Here is a 20,974-nt window from a genome sequence, read left to right on the forward strand (position 1 = left end):
AAAATAAAACATTTTAGCATTAAAATCAGTAGACATGCACCAAAAATGACAATGAAAAGCATGTAATTACGATGATAATAAAGTCAAAGCATTACAATTAACAAAATAGTACTTTGTACGAGCTCCACGAAACATGCGACAGGAACGAACATTGCTGGTAAATCGAACCCACACACAGGTCTCTAATTTAAAAGATGAATTCCAACTTCAGGCACTAGATGGCAATGTAACCTTGTGCAGAGGATTAAAATAATGAAACACAGTTCATGGTGAAAGTCATCATCGCTCCAATAAGCCTTTTAAAAATATTCCTGTTACTCTTTTATGTCCAAATGTAAAACTGCCACAAAACACACCATCTCTGACACCGGATGATAGCATGCAATAACCTCTGTTAGATTAACCATTTGGTCATCATGGGATGACCTTCTAACGCTTCAGAAAATGGAATGAAAATAATACTCCCACTCGTGACAATAAATATCGCTCCAATGATGAGGAACATGTGGAAGAAAGAACACTTGAAACCATATGGATAAAGTCCAACTTCAAAATGGAGGCACGCAAACGACGTGAATGCTGGATGGCTCACGGTGTGCTCCGATTGCAGAGCTTCCATAGGCAGCATAGATGACCAGCATAAATCAAGACGTCACAAGAGGCTCCTGAGCTGCTCCGTGCGACATCGTCCTCAAGGTAAGTTGCGCGTGTCAATTTTGAATCTTTAAACGAAGCGTTACTGTCATTTTTTTGAACAATAACACCACTAAAAAACAAATTTTAACATACTGTTTCCTCACCGTGTAGTTCTCACACTGAAAGCAGGCAAAGTGCCCGAACTTCAAAAATTAAATCAGCATACACACCGATGCAGCGCTGACAGGAGAAACGTTAAAAACGACACAAATCCAATCCCTCAGCAAGGCAGAATATAACACTGTAAAAACAGTCACGAATGAGACTTACTGTCACTAGAAACACTGCACTTCGCACTGGAGACAAAAACTGAAGGCAGCAACAGGTTAACTTTCTCCCTGAAGCACTGTAGATATTTCACGTAGCATAAGATGTCTATTAAAAATGTAAACAGCCTTAGTAACACATATCCAGCAGATGAAAGAAACAGCATCAGTTTACCTTGCTTCTTCAGGCACTGTATCTATTTCCTGTGGCACATTCGACATTAGTTGTCACTGTAGACTTTTGCTGTGGCACAGTTTCTTCTCCAAGATGAAAACACAGCACGCCTGGGCTGGGCCAAGTACCCGCGACAGACAAGGGCCCAAAACTTAGTGAGGCGACATCAAAATTGACTATCACAAAACAACCTGGTTTTGCAAGGGGGGTCACCTGGGTTTTTGGCCCCGTGCTCAGCGGCCATCTAGTGAAACCTACCAAACCCACACATTTCTAAAAACTAGACACTGGGTGATTCCAGGGAGGTATAGCTTGCATTGAAGCCCCAAGGTTTCCTTACCCAGAATCCCCTGCAAACCTCAAATTTAGCTTAAAAAATCACTTTTTTCACACATTTTTGTGTGGGAAAGTTGTGGCATCATCGGGCTGACACAAATTTCCTACCACCCAGTGTTCCCCCGGGTCTCCCGATAAAAATGGTGCCTCACTCGTGTGGGAGGCAGAAGTACCCGCGATAAGCAAGGGCCCAAAACCTAGTGAGGCGACATCAAAATTGTCTATCTCAAAACTACCTGGTTTTGCAAGTGGGGGTCACCTTTGTTTTTGGCACCGTGCTCGGCGGCCATCTAGGGAAACGTACCAAACCCACATATTTCTGAAAACTAGACACCTGGGGGATTCCAGGGAGGTATGGATTGCGTTGATCCCCTAAAAGTTTCCTTACCCAGAATCCCCTGCAAACTTCAAATTTAGCAGACATTTTTTTTCCGCACATTTTTGTGTAGGAAAGTTGCGACATCACTGGGCTGACACAAATTTCCTACCACCCAGCATTCCCCCGGGTCTCCCAAAAAAATGGTGCCTCACTCGTGTGGGAGGCCGAAGTACCCGTGACAGGCAAGGGCCCAAAATGTAGTGAGGTGACATCAGAATTGCCTATCACAAAACAACCTGGTTTTGCAATGGGGTCACCTGGGTTTTTAGCCCCGTGCTCAGTGGCCATCTAAGGAAACCTACCAACCCCACACATTTCTGAAAACTAGACACCCGGGGGATACCAGGGAGGTATGGCTTGCGTGGATCCCCCAATGTTTCCTTACCCAGAATCCCCTGCAAACCTCAAGTTTAGCCCAAAAAATCAAATTGTTCACACATTTTTGTGTGGGAAAGTTGTGACATCACCGGGCTGAAAAAAATTTCCTACCGCCCAGCGTTCCCCCGGGTCTCCCAATAAAAATGGTGCCTCACTCATGTGGGAGGCCCAAGTACCCGTGACAGGCAAAGGCCCAAAACGTAGTGAGGCGACATCAGAATTGCCTATCACAAAAAAACCTGGTTTTGCAATGGCGGTCACCTAGGTTTTTAGCCCCTTGCTTGGCGGCCATCTAGGGAAATCTACCAACCCCACACATTTCTGAAAACTAGACTCCCGAGGGATTCCAGGGAGGTATGGCTTGCGTGGATCCCCAAACCTTTCCTTACCCAGAATCCCCTGCAAACCTCAAGTTTAGCTAAATAAATCACTTTTTTCATACATTTTTGTGTGGGAAAGTTGTGACATCACCGGACTGACACAAATTTCCCACCACCCAGTGTTCCACCGGGTCTCCAGATAAAAATGGTTCCTCACTCGTCTGGGAGGACCAAGTACCCGCAACAGGCAAGGGCCCAAAACGTTTTGAAGCAACATCAAAATTGCCTATCACAAAACAACCTGGTTTTGCAAGGGGGGTCACCTGGGTTTTTGGCCTGTGCCAAAATAATGTTTACTTGGTTATATATAAGGTAACAAAAATGCTTAAAACACTTTAGTATAACTTTTCAACATGCTGTACAGCAGCCGCACTGCTCTACGACATAGCTTAAACCATTGGCAAAGCCAATAGCTCTGGCAAAACACTTATAAGGTCCCAAAGGCGAGACCTATTGGCTATGCCAATGTTTGTTTATAGTGTCAGTGATACCAGCAAATTCATTCCATCAGCCCAACATTAAGTAATCATTCATCTCATTATACAATTCCAATCACGGTCACGTCTGCAGTCAGTGCCAAGAGTTAACTCTGATATAATTATCAGAGAGCGATGTGGATACGGGAAGAAAATTAATAGTCCTGAAGAAGGTGGCTTTATTAACGCAGCTTTACCGAAACGCATCAACGCAGAAAATGTTTGTTGAATTTGAAGAGAGTCAGCAACCACAAAAAAGACAGGGAAGCTCTTTCTCCTGCTGTGTGCTGTCTACAACAGTTTCAAATTAACAGTGTTAAGACAAATGTTATTGTCTCTTGTAGTTTCCAGGGAGGTTGTTTGTTGATGAATTGATGTCTATTTGACAACCCAGGGATTTGTAACCATTTTTATTGTTTTACTGTTTATGATGATATGTATTTGTATTGAATTCTTTTTTTTTTAATCCATGTATAATATGATCTATTAAATATGCACATAAGTGCTTACACACTCTGATTAGAGCTTTTATGTGTATACTTGGGGGATAGGTGGAACATTAGATATTCATTGGTATGATTACAGTATGAAAGAATAAGTATGTTAATAGAGTTCCAAAGGGAAAATTTGGTTTTAACTTTTAAGTTACACAGGTGCTATGTCCCTTTGGGTCATTAGAGCCCCTCTCCTTGGATTCAAGGACTGCTGGTATGTGGCATAGATTGCATTTATGTGGGATGTATTGAGTAGAGTGTAATTATGTGAAATGTAAATATGGAGCACCGAGTGCCATAATGTGGAATATAATTATGTTGCATGGTCTAGAATTGTGTGGCATTGAATTGTGTGGTGTTGTGTGGAATAAAGTCGGTGGTTTGGAGTGGAATTATGTGGCATGTTTTGAAATTGAATTTATTTTGGGCAATGCCTATAGGTCTCACATTTGCAAGAAGATCTATTGGTGTTGTACATGATTATGTCTTTTACTGGTGAGTTATGGAGTGGACTTGACATATGTGGTGTGTAGTAGAATTATGTGGATTGGATTAGACTTGTTAGCAAGGAAATGTGTGGTTTGGAAATGTATGGTGTGGATCGAATGTGTGTAATGGAGTTATGTGGCATGATTGTGCAGTGGTATTAAGTGGATATTGCATTTATGGCATTGAGTGTACTGGAATTATGTAGAGTATAACTGTGTGTCATGAAGTTAATTATGTAGAATGGCATTGTATGTTGTGGAGTGGTATGTAGTGGAGTTGAATAATGTGGTGTGCTGTTAGCGTTCGCAACTTGATGTGAAAATCTGTGGTGTGGATTGGGTTTGTGATGTGGATTGGTTATGTGTTGTGGAATTGTGTTGTGGAGTTGAATGGTGTGGTTTGGTCTGGAATTATGTGGTGTGGAATAGAATTGTGTGGAGTTGAATTGTGTGGCATGGAACTGTGTGGTGTTGAGTGCATTTATGCTGATTGGAATTATGCCACATGGTGCGCTACATAAGTCTGTCATTTTGTAGACTGTCAAATGCATTTGTTCACTGCTTTGCAGTAATCCGAGAAAGACTTTACACAACTTAATTAAGAATGAACACATTAACTTTGCAGGTTTCTAAATTTAATGAATTCATTGCAGAACATATGCTAAAAGCAGAATACGCCACTAGAGAGTTAAAAGCCAAAAGACTGCACACACAGCAATATCACTGAAATTGTGCCAGGTTTGAGTATTTGACAATATTAAAGAAACATTATGCATCATTGGAAACATGGAAACGCCTCATAACAGTTAAATGGAAACACGTTTTGACTGCTGCTGGACCAGTGCCTCGTAACAGCATGCAAAAACTATACGTAAGTAATTTACTTTATGGAGTAAAGGAGCTTGTTATCAAATGCAGGCGATGGGGATATAATATTATAACTAATAAACATGTACCTGCAAGCTTCCGTCGTCAGTCTGCCCTTATCACTTCAAGAACTGAAATAGATCTGTAGATAGGGAAGTTTTCTGAATTAATCAGCTGAGAACCAAGGAGCCCGATTGTAAAGGCTGTAATGAAGCTGAATAGTGTAAACTGGAAGTTGTGACATATTTGTGAACTGTAAGCATTTGACTTTGGGAGTGGATAGGACACTTCATCGGAAATGTAACTCGAAGAATTTGGAAGCACATTGGAAACCCATAAAAGCAGAACCTGAAACATCTGGAGAGCTGCAAATCATCGGGGAGTTCTTCGGGGAGCTAGAAACGTGAACTGGGAGCACTTGCGCAAGCAGTGGAGCTTGGAGTCACGCCTACGAACTTGCTGCAGCACAAAGAAAGTAGAGATGCATCCCGGAGAGTGCGAGTTTTGGAAAGGAGATACAATAGTGTTGTCTTTGGACAGACATTGTTGACCGGATCGTTTGTTTCATGTGAAAGAAACATTTTCAATGCAATCGGTCTCGCCTTTGGGACCTTATTTGTATTTAGCTATGCAGCACATTAGCCTGGGTGCTGAAACAACTTCTGTTCTTTAACATGGAGGGAAAGTAAGCACCAAACTGCGTGACACGCCAGGTATGGGAACACATGGAGAGGAATGTTGCCTTTCAGTGGGAAATGGTATAGTCCAAAGCTCTGTATTTAATATAAAATCAGGGCCGTCGGTGGTCATATCACTGAAAATACAAGATTTGAAAAAATATTATTGTCTACGGGTGCTCGTGGAAGACAATTTCTATGTGCTGGAATCTAGAAAATGCTAAAGTGATTCTGGTATGTTACTGACCTCTGCTGGTCGTTTTCTATCAAGAAAGTTAAAAAGAAGCAGTTACGAGAAAAATAAAAAAAATAAAGTCTCTAAGCAGAAAGCAATTCTGGTATTTTACTGACCTCTGCTGGTCGTTTTCTATCAAGACAGTTAAATAGAGGCAGTTGAACAGCAAACAAGTTCCTAAGTGGAAGCAGAGAGGTCCAAGGGCTGATCTCCAGAGCCCACAAAATACATACACATATAAGTATATAATAAGTATATACTGAAGTATATACAAGAGGTCTTGAATGCTCGAACTAAAAAGTAAAGTGTCTCTTCCAAAGCTACTGGCCGTATGCTTTCAGAAGATAAGGACCCCAAGCATGTGGAGGAACTTTTATTGCAAGACAACTTAAAATTAAAATATTGAAAATCGTTATCGACAGTCAAAATGTAAAATGCTTCGATTCATGTGCAATCCACAATCTAAGGCGCTCACATTAGAAGATCGGTGTTGGTATGCACTTCACTGTCCAAACCAAGCTTTTTCTTTACAATCAAAATCGGAATTAAATACTGAAACTGGAGAAAACGCCAGAAGTCGGATGAGGATGAATACCTCCCCTATTGAAATGCCTTTAAAATCAATGCCTGCTTGGGCAATTGCTAAGTTCCTTTCCATTCTCAATGAGCACCAATCTTAAATTCTATAACTCAACATTCCATTACTGAGTATCAAGCCGGAAGTGGGGGGTGGGAGTGTTGGTGATGGCAGCAGTATCCCTTCTGAGGGTGGGAGTGGAATGGAACTCCTCCAAACTGGGGTTGTGTGCAGAAGAGCGATTTCTCCATGCACAGCAAAAAATAAATGTGCAATTGTACATTACCATTTGCATTCCTCAAGGAAGAATTGTACTTCATGTACCATCCAACATTGTGAAAATGCTTGACCCTGAAAGAATCACTTTGAGTACACTTATAGAACTGTGATTGGTGCACTTTTCCAGTCATAGGGCCAGATGTATCAAGATTACATTTTGCGAGTCCATAATAGTGAGTTTTACGGATTTGCTAATATAGACTCGCAAAATGCAATGTATGTAGGTTTTTGCAAACATTTTGTGATTCCTACATATTCTTAAATAGCAAATCGCAAATTGAGATTCGCTATTAAGGAATGCCTTCACATGCATTCCAATGGGCCTAGAGCCCCATAGGAATAAATGGGAAGATATTCACAATTTGTGAGTACCAAATAGGTACTTGCAAATTGCGCATGCAATTTCATGGGTGCAAGGGGGCCAAAAGGCCATCCTTGTGCACCCCTGAAATATGCATGTGTGCACATGTGGCGTATATCCATGGCCTAGGGGCATGTATGTGTGCCACATGGCACTTGGAAAAATGCAAACAAGTGAATTTTTCTAGGAATTTGCAAATTACCACCAACTTTAAGTTGGTGGTAATTTGTGATTCCTTAATGCCAATTCGCAATTTGCGATAGTTACATGAATTGTATTTAGGGAATCGAAAATTGCGATTCCCTAACTGCCTTCGCAATTTAGGTAATCGCAAATAATTGCGATTACCCATATTGCGAATTAAAAATGTTTGTTACATTGCAAAACGCATTTTTGCGATCGCAAACGTGCCGTTTCTGTGATTCGGCCCATTTGCGATCACAAAAAGCGTTGAGACATCTGGCCCATACTCCTGAAAGGGTTTGTGTACTGTAATAATATGTTCAAGCAGAGATTTAAATATCCTCACTTACTTTTACACTTTTTTGTAATTTGAGTATTTGTCCTTTTTGTGTAGATGGCCCATCTTCACTCAAGTGGAAACAACAACACCAAGGATGGGACAGGGAGGGACCTCCGGGGGTGGATATTTTCTTGGATTGTCAGGAATAGGCCAGCATTGAGAAGAGTTTGAATAGAAAGATGGACAGGAAGAGGTTACTGATGTAACACAAAGGACACTGGAGTAGGTGTTGCAGTAAAGCATCTTTCCAGAGCAGTAACTGAGTCACACTGTTGAACTATACAAGGGAGTGAAACTTCAGTTTGATTTGATCAGGGATGATCCCCAGTCACAGACTGGTGTTCTCTTTTAAAAACCCATTAATTACTAATTTCTGATACATGTCTTTTGTTAGAAGTTACACGAGCAACAACCCTCTCCTTTCTTTTTGATACTGGATTTTGCAGAGAATTGTGTCTACAGTTCTATGTAGAATTTCTGGGCCTCAGCTAAGAAGGTCTATAAAAGATATTACAAGATTTTGACATAGGGCAGCGCTGCAGGCCTTCCTGCAGTGCTGCCCTATGGCAAAAGAAAAGGGTAAGAATGCACCGTATCTGTCATATATGGCGCATTCCTGTCCTTTTCCCCTGTGCCGGTGCACAATGGGCTGCCATGCGTCAACACAGGCAGCTTTGCGCCATTGTGATATGCGCTTTTGTGCAGGAAGGTAAACCTTCCTGCACAAAAACAATCACAAGAGGCTTTTACCTCTTTCTATGTGTGCTGCAGAATCCCACACACATAGGAAAAGGAAAACTGAGGAGAAAAAAAGGTATTTCTCCTCGTTGCGCTTCCCTCACACCTTCCATGGGGAGGCATATGTTTTTGGTCCTACCTCAGAATTACGATTCTGCGTAAATCTGGGGCAGTGTCAAAAAGACATGGGTGTTGCTGGAAACACCCACAGCAACACCCATTGCTTGCCCCTTTAACAGAGAAAACTGCGTTAAAGGGAACAATGTTTACAAGGCCACATTAAGCCACGTAAAGTTACTTAGAGCTGCCTAGTGCATAAGGAGCAGGCCCCTACGCCACATGTTCTGGTGGTGCAACCTCATTGTAAATGAAGTTATAGTGTCTTGCTGAGCCGCAAGGATTTAGGGAACTGGGTTGTGACTTGGAGACCTTGTTTGCCCTGGGAAACTTCTTTCCTGGAGATGGGCCAGGCAGATGGCCCTACAGACAGAGGCCATCGGTGCTTAATTTGTAAAATAATTAGTGCTGATGCCCAAAGTTTTCTTCAGAGCCACCACCAGTGCTGCTGAAGTTTGAGGGTCTGAATACCAAGGCATTTATTCTTGAGTCTCCCTCATGTCTCTTTCATCCACCACTGGTCGCTCCCTGTCCCTTTTTGTCACCTTTACATCTTCTTTTCCATTCCTGATTTCTCCATTTATTGCTGTTGATCCATCATTCTCTTCCTCCTCCTTTCTACCTTTCAATGTTTTCTAGTGAATAAAAGTCTGATGGTGAAAATAAGTTCCAATTCCCAAAAGGGTATGCTGGTGAGCCCGACGTAATGCTCAAATTAAGCCCTGGAAGCCATGTCCATCTGAGAAAGAACCAGTAGACTGATTGTAGGTGCACATTTCTTCACACTCTTCCCACCATCCATCTGCGCTGGAAGTGACATCACTGGATTTCCCATCAATGATCTGCACAGCAAGTGACATCACTGAGGGGCCGATTCCGATCCTGGAAAAACGCTGTACAAATCGTGGTATGGAGCGTTTTCCCCATACAACTCGTACTTGTAAGGACAACCTAGGAAGTACGATCCGTACAAATAGACGCTCTCCATACAAATTGTAAAAAAGACCATACAACTCGTATATACAAGCGATTCCGATTCGGATTGCCCTGTACGCGACGTTCACATGTATTCCCAGCAGCAGTTTACAACCCGTCAAGTACGATTCGTACAAACGGCAGTCCGTACGGCTCTTTTTTTACAGGAGCCAAAAAGTGCCGGAAAAACATTGTACGCCCCGAAAACAGTACGAGACGGACCCCCCATGTACGCGTCGTACACCCCATGAATAAAGGGTTATGGTGCGTATGTACGGTGCGTACCGATGACACGGAAAGTGGGGTACGGTGCGTATATACGCGCTGAAGGGGTACTGGTCGTGTACGCACCGTACAAGCACCGTACCCCAAAATCGCTTGTGTACGCACCGTACCCCAAAAGTGCTTATGTACGGTGCGGACCCCAAAATCGCGTATGTACGGTGCATACATGCGCGATGTTGGGATACGCTCCATACACACACCTCGCATGTGGGGGGACCCCTATATGCCTCATACCCCTATACGACCCGTACCCCGGTACGAGTCGTTCCTCCAGAACGAGTCATACCAGGGTACGAGGCATATAGGGGTCCGCTTCGTAGCCCGGTACGAGTCGTGCCCCGTATACAGGCCATTTTCCATTCAAATCGCATGCTGACAACCCGGTACGAATCGTACTTGACGGGTTGTACAGCTTTTTTACAAATTGTATGGTCTTTTTTACAAGTCCGTGTCGTACAGCTTTTCCCGATACGATTTGTAAGGATCGGGCCGATCTGTATGTATTTTTCCCGTACGAATCGTACTACACGGGTTGGAAGGGACTTGTACGATTTGTATGAAAAAAAATACGGATCCGATTTGTATGTAAAATAAAAGTCCAGGATCAGAATCGGCCCCTTATTGTACAGCAAACATACCGCTGATGTGCCAAAGGCAGTCCAACTGCGCTCCTCTTGCACCCATTGTCGGGACCCATGGTCTTTCTTGCATCCACCGGAAACCCTGTTGTCACTTTACTGTGACCGTCTGCACTTTAAACCCTGTTGTTTCTCCCAGCGCTGCTGCACCTCCCAACACTGAAGGTTCGTTCTCCTGCACCACCTGCTATTTCATATACACCCTCCAGCATCCACCTCACTCCCCCACGCAGCTCATGCACACAGCACACACAACCACACACACTTGGCCCACTACTCCAAAACCCTGCCTGTCCTGCATACTCCTCAACACTTGCTTCCTCACTAAACACGCCACAGACATTTGGGATCTGCTACATGGCCACTCACTGGACCTGCTCTTTCCGACAAATATCAGGTTGACTGACTGGCCCCCATCAGCACCACATCCCCCCACTTCCAGACATAAGATTGCAAGATAGGGAAAGACACACAGACCATTTCCCCATGCAACTTAAAACCACTGGTCCAAAAACAGCAGAACGACATGAGCCTGGACACTGACATGGACCAGGACAGAGTCAAAGTCAACTTTTCACCCAATGCCAAATGAATTAGATTTCCCCTGGACACCATCCTTAAACTCAAGGAACACATTACCGAGACAGGAGAGAGTGCCTGGCACCATCTTTCTCTACTGATGAACGTAAAACCATTCTTCCCATAAAGAAACTTCAGACCTGCTGGTCACGCCCTTGTACTTTTGCATCTGGGTGGTGGAAAAACGCCTCTACATGGCTTCCTATTCCCCATAATGGCCCCCTTAAGGGCATCTTACATGTGCATCATGTCTCACCCGGGGCCCTAGGAAATAAGGAACTCCACCACATCCTTTCTCGGCTCAAACCATCTTCAAACCAGCTGCATCATATGCAAAGCAATGGCGACCAGTACCCACTGAGAGGCTCACCATCTACGGCCAGGACAGGAGGCAAAATGTACAACTAAAAACAAAAACTAAGAACAGGCTTTCACCATCTATGCAGCCAAGATCTGAAACATCACAGAATCCATCAAGAGTGCACCGATCCTACTCTGACGTAGGAGAGAGCTGAAGAAGCATTGCTTGCAAAGACACTACAACATGATGCAGGAGCTGCCCACCTCTGCTCCCTGAGACCAGCTCCCTCTCACACACTTGGCCGTATCTTTACCTTTCACACTGTATATCTCTGTACAACATTTTGGATAGGTTTGAGCTGTACCAATACTGCATAAAATGCATTGGTTTCTGGGCAACCAGCTCTGGGGAGTTGGCCGCTATTTCATAAGATAATTGTTAACAAGAACTTCAGCTGACCCAGAATTGCTTTTACAATGTCTCACACTTTTCCCAATTTTTTTTCTTCCAAAAACAAGTTTCCTGAGGGGCACTGCTTTCTTTCATTGCCGAAAACGAATGCACTACGACCTCATCGTGACTAATTTAGTGAACCGAAGTCAACACTTCCCTCATTTGATTTTGTCTTCTGCCTTTTACCAATAAGCTTTACAGCACATTTTTGCTGTAACCTTTGATCACTGTATCATATTCCTGTCATTGTTATGGTATGTTGCTTATTAACGTACCTGTTTAAAATCTGTGCTTTGGTAGTTGCTTGCTGTCAGCCAGCATACATGGGGCAACCTGCATATTCCAGCAGCAATCTGCTGAGGCCCAGCGGGCTCCAGGGAGTCCAGAGAGAGCAGAGCGCTGGGTCAGTTCCCAGAGAGTGTAGGGTTTGCTGTGAAGGGCCATCGTTGTCTCTAAGAAGGCAGGTTTCATGGCTCTGCCTCATGTCAGACCTTCTCTCTGACACACTCCTTCATGTTATAAGTACTTCTGGAAGAGGCTCAACACAAATTCCTCCCCTAAACATGGACTGCTCATCATCTGTATAGTGGGTATCCACCAGACACTGCATAGTCCTGTCAGATATGAAGGCACCCTACACTAAAAGGACACAAAGACAATTAGATCGCATGAAGGTGCTGACACCAACAGAGCATTAACGAATGTAAGGATAAACGCAGCAGTTAGTTGCAAAGACCCCTCAGACTATACAGGACTACAACTTTGGGACATTAACTGTAATATTGAGGTAAAAGATGTGTAACATCGGATCCTATGTATAATACTACGGATATACATTTGTAAATTTAACTGAACTTAATTCTGTTGATGTTGAAACTGATATGAAAGGCACGAACTGGAACCTTATGTATATTATTATGATATACAAACTGTAATCTAAACAACTCATAACATGTACCTGTGAAGCGCTCTGATACCCTCGAGTCATGTTCGCGCTATACAAACTCTATACATAAATAAAAATAAATAAACACCAGGTCCAATGGTAATCTAGGGTGTCACAAGAACCCTGCTTTTTATGTGCTGATAGCTCTGGAACGGCATGGTGAGCAAAAAAACGATGGATTTAGACCCAGATCTCTGTACTGGGGTGAATGTATGACATTGTTCTGCATTCTGTCCATCAACTGTTGTTTTTGCATTTGTCACCCCCAGTGGGAAGGGTATGCCCAGACGTGGGTCCCGTGCTCTCCATGCCACTGGAATGAAGCTATCCTGGCTGAAGAGGGGTAAAACCCCGAAACTGGTTCTAGGATGCTTGTTTCCAGTCCAGGGAGGACCTGGCTTGGCAGTTCGGGCTGGACTGTTCCCATGAGGCACAGGGTCAAGACTGATTTGCATATGGCTGGGTTCAAACTGGAACGGCATGGTGAGCAAAAAAAACGATGGATTTAGGCCCAGATCTCTGTACTGGGGTGAATGTATGACATTGTTCTGCATTCTGTCCATCAACTGTTGTTTTTGCATTTGTCACCCCGAGTGGAAAGGATATGCCCAGACGTGGGTCCCGTGCTGTCCATGCCACTGGAATCAAGCTATCCTGGCTGAAGAGGGGTGAAACCCCAAAATTGGTTCTAGGATGCTTGTTTCCAGTCCAGGGAGGACCTGGCTTGGCAGTTTGGGCTGGACTGTTCCCATGAGGCACAGGGTCAAGACTGATTTGCATATGGCTGGGTTCAAACTGGAAGACATGGTGAGCCAGAAAACGATGGATTTATGCCCAGATCTCTGTACTGGGGTGAATGTATCACAATGTTCTGCATTCTGTCCATCAACTATTGTTTTTGCATTTGTCATCCGAGTGGGAAGGGTATGCCCAGACGTGGGTCCCGTGCTCTCCATGCCACTGGAATCAAGCTATCCTGGCAGAAGAGGGGTGAAACCCAGAAACCGGTCTTAGGATGCTTGTTTCCAGTCCAGGGAGTACCTGGCTTGGCAGTTCGGGCTGGACTGTTCCCATGAGGCACAGGGTCAAGACTGATTTGCATATGGCTGGGTTCAAACTGGAACGGCATGGTGAGCAAAAAACGATGGATTTAGGCCCAGATCTCTGTACTGGGGTGAATGTATGACATTGTTCTGCATTCTGTCCATCAACTGTTGTTTTTGCATTTGTCACCCCGAGTGGGAAGGGTATGCCCAGACGTGGGTCCCGTGCTCTCCATGCCACTGGAATGAAGCTATCCTGGCTGAAGAGGGGTGAAACCCCGAAACCGGTTCTAGGATGCTTGTTTCCAGTCCAGGGAGGACCTGGCTTGGCAGTTCGGGCTGGACTGTTCCCATGAGGCACAGGGTCAAGACTAATTTGCATATGGCTGGGTTCAAACTGGAACGGTATGGTGAGCAAAAATACGATGGATTTAGGCCCAGATCTCTGTACTGGGGTGAATGTATGACATTGTTCTGCATTCTGTCCATCAACTGTTGTTTTTGCATTTGTCCCCCCGAGTGGGAAGGGTATGCCCAGACGTGAGTCCCGTGCTCTCCATGCCACTGGAATCAAGCTATCCTGGCTGAAGAGAGGACCTGGCTTGGTAGTTCGGTCTGGACTGTTCCCATGAGGCACATGGTCAAGACTGATTTGTGTTTCCGAACAGGGTTCCAGCTCACCTCGGGCCCTTGGGGTACAGGAGGCAGCACACAGCAAAGTCCTGCTCAGGAAGAACGGGGGCACGACCCACTGCAGCGCCCCTTCAGTCTCTCCTAGGTCAAGAGCTACAAGTTGCTCACAAGCCCCAGATCACGAAGCAAGGGTCAAGTGTCTCTCGCAGCCTATTCAGCAACTCTTCCTGAGGCAGAGGTTTTTTCCCCGATCGTGGACAGGTCAAAGCCGCCAGAGACTCGACCAGTCCACGGCGTCTTCAAAGTGCTCCCAGCAATTCTCCGAACGATACCGAGACCGTTCTCGATGACATCATCAACATAACCCAAGTCTTGGGGTTACAGTTCTTCTTGTTATACCCATCATTGTCTTTGAAGTTTCCTTGTGCTCAGGGGTCCCTGACTCTTCCCTAAATCAGTCTTGCGTATCTCCCCCCCAGTGTCACCGTCCTCCCTTTGATACGAGGGGCCTGGATCTTTAATCACTCAAAGGGAGTTGGGTCTATTGTTTTATGGCTCTAAACCAGGCCTCTTCAGCTCGCAAAGCCTCTCCTTCTCCCCACTCCAGGTGCAGGGCAGCCTGGCGCCATCTCCACCCCTCCCCTGGAGCACAACCTCCCTCAGCCTTTGTCACCTCTCCGAGATCCAGGCAGGCAATTCACGTTCTGCTGAGACACACAAAAAGGTCTAAAGCACAAACTCTGCCATTTTCTCAAACAGCGGCTTCTGGATACACATCGACAAAACCCTCTACCTAAAAAGATGCGTTATGACGTTGTGAGTTCAGACATACCAAACTTTACTGTTCCATTTCTAATTCTTGGGAAACAAGGCTAACAATACTACACCCAGCCTCCCCCATTCTGTCTTATGGGCAGGATGGCTGTTAACCAGGGAAAATGAAATGGAGTATTTTCCACTGTCTGGGCCTAGCACACACGCTGGCACAGGTCCTGCCTTTTACCTACACTGCACCCTGCCTAGGGGTTACCCAGGATGTCCTGCTGTATGTAAAAGGGAAAGTAAGGCCTGACAAGTAGTATCACTTGTCAGGACAACTTGCTAATATAGCATAAAGCGCGCAGGCCCTCCACTGAAGACCTATGTTCCCTCTCTGCGCATTTCTTTAGTACTAGCCCTGGCACACACAGTGCACATCACTTAGGGATCTTGCTAGTAAGGCAAACATACCAATCAGAGACAACCAATAACCACTACAATTTATACAGGGAACATCTGTACTTGCGCACTGATTAGCAGTGGCAAGTGCCTACAGCATCTAACTTCACAGGAGGCAAAGGCAAAAAGTCAGTGGTAATCATGCCAAGCTATGCCAGGTCTAACACTTCTACACGCCATCCACCCTACACTCTTTCATCTTTAAATTCTATCAACTTTCTTTTCCAGCCACCCTCAACTTTTGACTACATGTATGCCTTTTATTCAATCTAAAACACAGTCTTCCTTGAATAGTCTCAAAGCTTTTTGTCTTCGATCTTGCATCCACACATCTGCTTTTTTGTCTACTCTGAACCCCAGTCCCCCTTCCCATCCAGCATCCAATGTATTTGTTAAATCTCCCCTCCATTCTCTATTCAACTACTTTCCTTCATTGTTTTTGTCTTATCTCTCGTGACCTCCTCGACTCGCCACTAGCACCCTTGAACTGTCAACCCTTATTGCTTTTTGTCCTCCACCTTTTTTAAACTATTATTTCATATGTTTTATATTTGCATTTATTGGGAAATACAGTAAATGTTGATTGGATTTACCACTCAAATTGCTGTCAGGTAATCCCAGTGCACATACGTGAATTTGTGTAATTTCTGTTGCTCTCAACATTGGTTTTTCACAAAGAATATTAACACAAAGAAGGCTCTTAAGGTGGATTCGCAGGTACGATTATCTCCCCCAACCAAGCCCATGATCCACCAGTCTACCATTAACATCTAACACATGGTTAACTATTCTTGCAGACACCGTGACGTATGGCCTTTAACACTGGCTGCTTCACCATAACTGGTTGTTTATAAGCAAACTGTTTTATAGGTAACTGACTTAGTCACAACCTTACATGCACCCATCACTCTCCATGCCAAAACACATAGGTAAAAGACATTGCAATTTACAACGCCAATAGCTCTAACTCTCGCCAAAAGCGAGCCCTAATGCATTGCAAATGCATATTCAATTTACTACAATGATCCAGACAATAATTTCCAGTTAAGTAATGTTTATTAATAAAATTAAAACCTTTTCCATTACATGCCACAAATATGAAACATATGTTTATTTTCTACTTATCCACCTTGTGACTTATAAAATGATTAATAAGTTTCGAATCACGTGTGAAGCAGATTAAAACGTATGCATAATGTTCAAATTAATCACAATGGCGTTGCATAACCATTTCATTTTCCCCTCACAACGGGCATTCAGATGTATTTATTTGTATGTGTTGTACCTCACACATTTCAATAACTCAATTTCTCCAACCCCTTAGCATTCAGGCAGCATGTATTTTAAGATCGCATTTCACACAAAAATGTTGTTGCCACAAATAATGCATGAATGTGTTTATTTTGTTAACATAGGTGCAGTAACTTTGTGCCATTTCGTATGTGGCTCACAATATCTGTTCAGTCTGATTTATGAGAGGTTGAGGCCTCTCCGATGCACTTTGTTTTAGGAAAGGCAGCACATTAACTACTTGGTTTAAAACTTGAAAGCACAAGAAAGTGCGAATAAGTATCCAGAATCATTGACCCAGGTCTTTACAGTAACGAGGAGCTCCTCTGCATGGAACTGGAACTATTTCAAAATCTGTTTTATACCAATGTATTGACTCTTAGGAATCTTGAATTTTACGCTATTTTGTACTGTCATTCAAGTCCTTTTTTTACCTGGAATCCATGGTTTCTCAATATATCCTCCCTGTTAACATTTTTGGAAAATTACATTTATAAATACCATTATACTTTTTATTACTATATGAATTAACTCTCCCTTTCCCTTTACTTATTGCTTCAGAATTTGTATGCTGTCTCTGCCCTCAGTTTTGGAGATTTGTGGGTGTTATTTTTACCTTTTCACAAGGAGAAGACATATTTCCGATAGATGTTCTAGCTCCCCTCACCAGGGACCAGAATCTAGCAAACTCATTTTTAGTGTGGCCAGAGTCTTGCTGGATTAAATTGGAAAGAGCCCGGATAGGCAGGTAGTTAAGAAAGGAAAGACCCCTCAACAAAGCAGGAAGTAAAGTACCCACTTCAGGGAAAGAAAACACTTCCAGGCTTCAGAAGAAGAAAGACTATAAGTTCTCTCTCTCTCTCTCTGCTGTTATTATAATGATTGTTGTAGTTTGGTTCTTCAGGGGTATTTCCTAATGTAATTGAGCATGCAACCACTGAGTGAATCTCCGGAGCTCTGTCCAACCACTGACTGAATCTCCGGAGCTCTGTCCAACCACTGAGTGAATCTCAGGAGCTCTGTCCAACCACTGACTGAATCTCAGGAGCTCTGTCCAACCACTGACTAAATCTCAAGTGCAGCGTCCAACCACTGACTGAATGTGAAGTGCTGTGCCCACCCACTGACTGAATGACAAGTGCTGTATCCAACCACTGACTGAATCTCCGGAGCTCTGTCCAACCACTGACTGAATCTCCGGAGCTCTGTCCAACCACTGAGTGAATCTCAGGAGCTCTGTCCAACCACTGACTGAATCTCAGGAGCTCTGTCCAACCACTGACTGAATCTCAAGTGCAGCGTCCAACCACTGACTGAATGTGAAGTGCTGTGCCCACCCACTGACTGAATGACAAGTGCTGTATCCAACCACTGACTGAATCTCCGGAGCTCTGTCCAACCACTGACTGAATCTCCGGAGCTCTGTCCAACCACTGAGTGAATCTCAGGAGCTCTGTCCAACCACTGACTGAATCTCCGGAGCTCTGTCCAACCACTGACTGAATCTCAGAAGCTGTGTCCAACCACTGACTGAATCTCCGGAGCTCTGTCCAACCACTGACTGAATCTCAGAAGCTGTGTCCAACCACTGAGTGAATCTCAGGAGCTGTGTCCAACCACTGAGTGAATCTCAGGAGCTCTGTCCAACCACTGAGTGAATCTCCGGAGCTCTGTCCAACCACTGACTGAATCTCAGAAGCTGTGTCCAACCACTGAGTGAATCTCAGGAGCTGTGTCCAACCACTGAGTGAATCTCAGGAGCTCTGTCCAACCACTGAGTGAATCTCAGGAGCTCTGTCCAACCACTGAGTGAATCTCAGGAGCTGTGTCCAACCACTGACTGAATCTCAGAAGCTGTGTCCAACCACTGAGTGAATCTCCGGAGCTGTGCCCAACCACTGACTGAATCTCCGGAGCTCTGTCCAACCACTGACTGAATCTCAGAAGCTCTGTCCAACCACTGAGTGAATCTCAGAAGCTGTGTCCAACCACTGAGTGAATCTCAGAAGCTGTGTCCAACCACTGACTGAATCTCAGGAGCTCTGTCCAACCACTGACTGAATCTCAGAAGCTCTGTCCAACCACTGAGTGAATCTCAGGAGCTGTGTCCAACCACTGACTGAATCTCAGGAGCTCTGTCCAACCACTGACTGAATCTCAGGAGCTCTGCCCAACCACTGACTGAATGCCAAGTGCAGCGTCCAACCACTGACTGAATGTGAAGTGCTGTGCCCACCCACTGACTGAATGACAAGTGCTGTATCCAACCACTTACTAAATCTCAAGTGCTGTGTCCAACCACTGACTGAATGTGAAGTGCTGTGCCCAACCTCTGACTGAATGCCAAGTGTTGTATCCAACCACTGACTGAATCTCAAGTGCTGTGTCCAACCACTGACTAAATGCCAAGTGTGTGCATGTTTTTTTACTTTTCCAGCCTCTGAGAACATCAATACTGGCCCTTTCTGGAAACCCCCGACTTAAGTATTGATTCTACAAAATAGCCAGAATCATGCCTAAGTGCTGAATTGTTAACCAGAACCATGCCTAAGTGCCGAATTGTTAACCAGAACCATGCCTAAGTGCTGAATTGTTAACCAGAACCATGCGTAAGTGCTGAATTGTTACAAAGATCGAAGTCGTGTCGCCCAAGGCAAAAACATATTCTTCATATTTCATCCTGGGAAGATTTAGAGATTAGACTTTATGACCAGAACAAACTGCGTTTACAAAATATAACTTAAAAGATGCATTCTTTAGCTGTGTGTCTCACTTACACTTTGAAATTGGTTAAAATAGGTAAATAGGCCTATCAGAGGGGGGCTAGAGGGCTGTTCTTACCAAGAGGGAATTTGGTATGTTGCTTGTAGAGTAGATAAAGTTTTCCTTTAAATCCAGCTAATTCGAAAAAGGAGATACAAAATATTTTATGCAAGAAAACTGCAATGTCTTGTGGAAGTTGGAGCGAGAATATTTTTGAAAGATGAATGTACTTTTCCACAATGTTAAATCCATTGAGGAGAGTCTTTTCTATATTCGAGTTTTTAAAAGATAATTGAGCTGCTCAGTTCTGGTATCCTGTTTCTCTGTATAATCTGTATATTTTAGAGATGATGTGTTCATGTTACAACAATTAGAAAATATATTCTCGAGTTTGCATAAGCTCAGTAAGAATTGTTCATCATTGAAACTAAAGGATTAGATGATTGACAGACATATTCCCATAATAAGCACACACAATATTGTTTGCTCTAATAAGACATCACGTGTTAATAATCATATTTTGCTATCATATTAAGAAGATCAAACATTTAAGATAAGAAGAAGAACAGTTCTTGCAGGTGGGCTCGTGTTTCTAGTTACACCAGTCCATTGGTGTGTTTATGCTTCGTTCCTTCATGTCATCTTTGCTCACTGGCTGCTAGTTTGTTCCATGTTTTTATATGTCCTCTGTTTTAGCCAAAAGTTGTAATGTGCAGCTTTAAATCCCATGCTTTCAAGGCCCCATAAATCAAATTGCTATTTGGCAAATAAAAGCTAAGAAGCCAGGAGTGAGGGGTCATACATGGCACGAGGCTCATTGACAGCTATGTCTGGATTCACTTCCTGATTTTGCACAAATGTGATCCTAAATCCGATTCTGAACATGTACACTGCTCTTGGTTCATGGGTTGATCTCTACCTCAGTATTTCTTACACCAGCTAAGGCATAGCTTCTAACATGTGCCCTTCTTGTGTCTCCAGGTTGAACCCAGAGTTGGGTTGCTATCAGAGAGTGCTTCTTCCTGGGCGAGCGGCTTTGTGCAGTTGTGTGTTTGGGTGAATGAAAGAATGAGTTAATGGATGGGTGAATGAATTGTTTTTTTGAGGTCATGAATGGACGCAATTTTGAGTTGCTGGGCATATAGATGGCTCAATGGATTAGCGGGCGCACGGGTGAAGGACTGAGCTGCAGCAGCGAGAGGGAAGAGTGCTGCCAAGGGGGCCCACCCATGCACCCAGCTGCCAGCCATCCATGCACGCTGGCATCGAATTACCCATCCATTCATCCACGCATGCACATTTATCACTCTTTCACCCATGAGTGCACACACTCACACATTTATCCACAGCCAGCCATCCATGCACGCTGGCATCGACTTACCCATCCATTCATCCATGCATGCACATT

Source organism: Triturus cristatus, chromosome 4_1 (genome assembly GCF_964204655.1).
Source record: "Triturus cristatus chromosome 4_1, aTriCri1.1, whole genome shotgun sequence".
Lineage (NCBI taxonomy): Eukaryota > Metazoa > Chordata > Amphibia > Caudata > Salamandridae > Triturus > Triturus cristatus.